Below are 6,711 nucleotides of genomic sequence, written 5' to 3' on the forward strand. Positions count from 1 at the left end.
TGGTTAAATAAACAATTGGGTATTATTATTGAAAGTATCCTGAACAGAACCAGGGTTTTCCGATCGAAAAATATTGATTTTCAAGAATTCTATACCATTTATGCGAAAACTTTTATTTTTCCCATATAAAATACATGGAAAACTTTGAGCGACCTCTAAATACTTTTTGATTTCAAAATAAAAAAATAGGGGTGTACTTTTTTCGATATAGAACCGACTTTACTGTTTTTGGACCACCCTAGTGTACATACATACATGAATGCATTTACAACATTGTAGTGGCGCGAATGTAGATTTGGAAAATACCCAAAGTATAACAATACTAAATGTGATAGTAGGGGAGGCCACGATGCTAAATCGGGATTTACTCGAGCGTCATTTTGACCTACTGGATTTTGAAGATGATATGATGGGAAGAAAAAAAAGGTCATGTGATGTTTCTCTATCCAATGGTGGGTAGAGGATGTACAGGCTTCCAAAATTGTAAAAAAAAAAACAGTTACATGGATTTACTCGAGCACGTCAGATGTTGATAGTGAATAAATCAAACGTGTTTATCATGACGGAAATATGCTAATCTGCCGGTTTGCATGGTGGGGATGGGCGCACGGAAGGGTCCAAAATGGGGGACAAAAAAATTTACTCGAGCGCGTCAGATATTCACAAGGGATGTTAAATGGATCCGAATGAACCTCCCATTCAATAATCTGACGATTCAGATATGACGCAAGCTCGTGGCGTCTTCTTTTTATTTATTTATTTTATTTATTTATTTAGTCTACAGAAAAATGTTTTCTTACAGACAGTTGAGATAAAAAGAGTTAGAATATTTAAGTATGTGTGATACATTACAGAGTGAAATAATTATAAATATTAACTTGTAAAGATAACAATGATATTCAATAGCAATTTGGGTAGCTGGCGAGGCCTTGTCTCCAGTCTACTTTTGTGTGCGGCGGGCGGAAAGACCTAGTTTCCGCTCCGCCCTGTTCACAGGCCGTTGATCATGGTCGGAAAGGCCGAGCTTCCGATCCATGTTCCCGTAGTCGTTACTTTGTAAGTGAGGCAGGCGGAAAGTCCTAGTTTCCGCTCCACGCTATAGACGAACTGTTGGGCGAGGTCGGAAAGGCCGAGTTTCCGATCCCTGCTCCTATTGTCCTACGCGGTCGCGGAAATATACGAAGCCGTTACAATTGTACTAAGCAGTCATAGATATTGTGTAATTTTTTCGTTCACGGTTGCAGATATTAGTTTATTTAGTTAACTTGTTGAGCAATGTTTTCTTTATTACAAAAAGCGATTCAGATATGTCGATGCAATCATAATGCTTGTTAAAATCTTGGCATAAGCACCGAAAAGCATCATGCATTTCAAAGTTTGATTTACAAATACTCAACACAATAGGTTTAAAATGTCTCGTGGGTCTTGTAGGAATACAAAAATTTATCTCACTCAGTAAAAAGGGACTACTGACCATCCCGTTCATTAATTTAATTAAAAAAAAGAACACCAAGCATCTCTCTACGACTCTGAAGCGTCGGCAAATCTATAAGCTTCAGGCGATCCTTGTAGGGTGGGAGATTTTTAGACGAGTCCCAACATAAATTTTTGAGGGCAAATAACAGGAACTGTTTCTGCACTGATTCGAGTCTGTCACTATGAATTTGATAGCTAGGATTCCATACTATAGATGCATACTCCAAAATCGGTCTAACTAGAGAGGTAAAGAGAACTTTAGTGACATAAGGATCGTTGAACTCCTTGGCCCAGCGCTTAAGAAAAGCCAACAATCCTCTAGCCCTAATCACGCAGGAGTTTATGTGAGACTTGAATTCTAGTTTCGGATCCATAGTTACACCTAGGTCAATGAAATTGGTCACTTGCTCAACATTGTGGTCAGATATCATATACGAATTTGGATAGAACGATTTTCTAGAGAAGGTCATGAATTTACACTTTTTCAAATTTAGTGACATGGAATTTGCTTCACACCATTCGAAAATGCAGGTTAGGTCAGCTTGCAAATGCTCCCTATCTTCTGCAGTACTAATGTACTTAAAGAGCTTAACATCATCAGCGTACATTAAGCATTTCGAGTAATTCAACACCTTAGGAAGGTCATTTATAAATAAAATAAACAAGACGGGACCAATATGGCTGCCCTGAGGTACGCCGGATGTGACATGTATTGGCCGGGAGGTACAATTTTTAAAAATTACTCTTTGTTTCCTATCCACTAAGTAAGAAGAAAGCCAGCTGAGAAGAATAGGAGGGAAGCCAATTCGATCAAGTTTATATATAAGGGTTGAATGAGATACCTTGTCAAATGCCTTGCTGAAATCAGTGTAAATCACGTCCGTTCGAAGATTGTTTTTAAACCCATTAGACACATAAGTAGTGAATTCAAGAAGATTGGATACAGTTGATTTACCTTTGCAAAAACCGTGTTGCGATAGATCAATAGCAGAAGTAATAGAGTGAGATAGTTCTTCCGTAACGATTGCCTCAAAAACTTTAGCAATAGCACAAAGCTTCGCAATTCCTCTATAGTTTACGATGTTAGTCCTACTTCCATTTTTATAAAGTGGCAAGATAAACGAATCCTTCCAGGAAGATGGGAAGACACCCTGTTTTAGGGAAGCATTAAAAATATTTGCCAGAGGCTTATACAAATACTCTGCACAACTTTTAAGAACACTTGTGGGTATACCGTCTGGGCCAGCTGTATATGAAATTTTCAAACAATTCAAATGAATGAGGACGTCCGCAGCAGATATCGATGGAATTCGGATACAATCAAATGATGGCAGATCGAATGGGTAGCTAGATAGATTCGAATTCAGTTGGGAAGATGTAGAACTGGCAGAGTAGTTTGACTCGAAGAAACCAGCAAACATATCGGCAATAATATTTTCGTCACTGGAAACTAAGTCATTTAACTTCAATGTTGAGGGATAACCGTTAGTCTTACGCTTAGTGTTCACAAATGCGTAAAACGATTTGGGATTAGAAACTATATTGAGTCGAACCCTGTTAATATAATTATTGTAACACTTTTTGTTCAATACATTGTATTTATGCCTAAGAATGGAGTACGCGGAGTAGTGAGAAGACAAGCCAGATTTTTTAAAAAGCTTAAAAGCTTTGGATTTTTGATTTTTTAAGCGTTTCAATTCGCCAGTAAACCACTGCGCGTTAGACGTTACGTTAGCTTCCTTAACAAGAGGAATGATTTTACTGAAAATGTGGCGTAAGGAATTGCTAAAATGTAAGGCACTATCTTCAGCATTCCCATCATACTGGGGCCAAGTTATCTTCGATATCTCTAACCTAAGTTTATTATAATCTGCTGTTTTAAATGAGTAACGCTCCGCTCTTGATTTTTTACTGATAAAGCAACATGAGTTGCGTGAATTTATCAAGGACAATTCTAGTGGTGGGTGGTGAGAATCAACAGGGGTAATCAAAGCATAGCTAGGGGCTATTGTGACGTTGGAAACATCGTCCACAAAAACTAAATCCAGACATTTACCTAAGTTATTACTAACAGAGTTGATCTGGTAAAGACTAAGATCTGACAGATCGTTCAAAAATTGATTGAAGAGATCACGAGAGGAATTTGGTACTAGAATACCATCTATTAGATCCCAAGAAACACCCGCAAGATTGAAGTCACCCAGGACAATAACAGTATCGGAGGGCTTCACCATGGCATGTAGAGAGAGCAGTAAGGAGGAGTGTTTTAAATAAACAGAAAGGCTCGAGTTAGGTGGTATATAAGCAGCAACAAGATAAACGCTAATAGAATGATATCTTATTCGAACGCAGAGGAATTCAACTTCATCGGTGTCAGTGAACTCAATTTCTTCAGAAGAAAGGTCAGTCTGGACAGCGATTAAGACGCCTCCACCTTTTTTATTTAAACGGTCGTTTCGAAACACTTCATACTTAGGACACAAAATTTCCGAGTTGAACACATTCGGCTTGAGCCAGGTTTCAGTAAACACCAGTACTTTGAAGTCAAAATCATAGGACTGCAAGTGTAACCTTGATAGCTTTGTGTTCAAACCTCTCACATTTTGGTAGTAAATGCTAATGGTGAGGTTACTTATTAGTTTTTTGATGCCGAGGTGGAAAGCGGAAGTTGAGCCAAATTTTGCCCTTGCGGTCTAGATCTAAATTCAAATTCGCGAATGAAGGCACCGCTTGGCCAAAAAGATGGGCTCATTACTCTATCAAAGCAGTCTTCGGATATGTCTATTTTAAAAGAAGAAATGCTTCTTTCATACGAGAATCTGAACTTGCGTACATGCAACTCATTTGCTATCAGCCTGGAAGTTAAATACCCCTTCACTTCATCGACAGTGGTATCTTTTGAAAACCTAGATATAAAGACCGATTTTTTGGAAGGGACAACGATTAAATCCCTCGGGACGGGGTTAACGCAATCGGAAACGGTTTCAGATGTGGTAGGGGGTTGCGGAACAGGGGGTTGCGGAACAGCTGTCAACTTTTTGGAAGGAGCAACGATGGCTTCGGATGTGGTAGGGGGTTGAGATGTAGTTGTGGAGTTTTTGGAAGGAGCAACGACTACTTGCATTGGAACGGTGTTGACGCAATCGGAGATGGCTTCAGATGTGGTGGAGGGTTGAGATGAAGCTGTTGAACAGGAATTTAGTGAGGCTCCAGTAGAAGAAGGACGTGGTTGGGGAGATTCAGTCAGCCGAGGAATCGGTGTGTTAAAGCTTATGAGTTCTTTGTTCATAGCTGGAGTCAAAAGTGGGCGGTTCTGCGGAAGATCCAGGTCCACAGTGATGGGATTCAACACAATATTTTCCACGCCTCTCCTACGTCTCTTAAGACCTTTTCCAGGAGAAGGAGAGGAGGAGGAAGTATCTAATAATTTAAATTCTTTGAATTCATCCTCATACTTCTTGAACTTCTCGTTGAGCAGTTTTAGCTCTTTGCTTATCTCCGAAAATCCATTTCTAGCGGTTCTAAATAGTTTACAGAGATCCACAACAGTTTTTTTACACTTTGGACATGACCAGCGAAGTCCATTGTCTCCAATAATCATATCCAGAACTCTCCCATTAATACCAGCACACTTTAAATGAGACAGTTCATCGCAAAGCCAGCACGCCACAAAACGGTCCGAACCGGCTTTTACATTACATTTTTCGAACAGACAGGACATTTTTAGCGAATTTTATTAAAAAAGAATAAAAATAGCGAAATTAGGAATGTATTGTACGAAAACGTTTCAAGCTCACAGTAATTGGCAGTTTAATAGCTAGTGGTCTTATTTAGTGAAGTTCAATGGTTAGAAACCGTGCTGAACTTAACAGTTTTAAAGCCACTGAGTTAACACAATCAGCTGTCACCAAGAAAGCGACTGTCGATGATAAACAAAGGTGTGTGTAAAGCGCGAAAGAAAGCAAAATGAACAAACAAATGCGATATTCCTTACACTCTCACGCAAAAGCAACAATAATGCACCAAAACAGGCAAATATGCACGAAGGCCGACTAAATAAAACTTTTCAATCAACGCACTTTATGACTAAATCAAGTCAATTTATTGGAATTTGGCTTCAGTAAACTTTTTACGGTGTGAATAACACAAATTAGAACTGCTTAGCACTTTGTAAACGAGTTAAACTTTGGAAATTCTTTCAAGCGAAAGTTTAAGTGACCGCACAGTACGAACGTTGCCAGATTTCTTGAAGATGAAAAAAAAAAATCCTCCTTTGGATTTACTCGAGCCCGGCAGATTTTCATACAGAAGGATCATCTCCATGCCCTTGTCGTCCTGTTCCATAATCTAATGATTATCTGGAGGGGTTTTCTTAATCTGACGGTTTAAAAAAATAATTTCGTTTCTGAGATGCACAGTCAACCAAATATATATTATTGTAAACGCTTATTATTTTTCCGTGCAACTATTATCATGCAGCAAGTCCGGTTCGACTTGGTCGTGAATTTCTTCTAAGTGTTCTAACCGATTTGAGAAATAAAAGACCGGTTTGAAATCAAATTCGAATCAATACACTTTTGAAAATCAGAGCGTATTGAAATATTGAATAACAGCGAACTGGGTCAAAGCGCTTTATGTGTCGGTATAAACAATTAGTTAGTAAAGTTTCTAAGGTTGTATTTCATGTAACACCGCGAGTGCTTTGGTCGCCCATGATTGCGTGATACTATAAGATAATATATAAAGAGTGAGCAAGAAGGGAGCGGAGTTTAACATTTTTCAAGTAAACTTAAGGTTACCGAATTCAAAATTATCTGAAAAATGCGTGTTTTTCTTACATGCCTACAAATTCTTATGCCTAGTGATTTTAGCTAAGAAATTAGTAAAATTCACACATTCACAGTTAAAAAAGTAATTTTAAATTGATATGTGCTACTAATTTTTCTTAATATAATTTAATCGAATACTCCTTCGATTTACGATTATTTCAATCCTAATTCAAACTATTTTGAAACTGGGATTAAAGTAATTGTAATCGAAGACGCACTTAATTATACATGTAATTTCATCGCCCAGCTCAAATTTAGATAAAGGTTTTGATTCGCATATGCACATACTTACATAAATGGGCTATAAAACTACGTGAGTGCGAAGAGCTTGAAATGCTGGCCGACAGGATGAATGCCCGAAAATTTTACCAGAGAGTTAGTCGACTTAGTCACCTGAACCCAAAAC

The sequence above is a fragment of the Rhagoletis pomonella genome, unplaced genomic scaffold (assembly GCF_013731165.1).
Source record: "Rhagoletis pomonella isolate Grant_MI unplaced genomic scaffold, Rhpom_1.0 Rhpom_scaffold_00010, whole genome shotgun sequence".
In the NCBI taxonomy this organism is placed as follows: Eukaryota; Metazoa; Arthropoda; class Insecta; order Diptera; family Tephritidae; genus Rhagoletis; species Rhagoletis pomonella.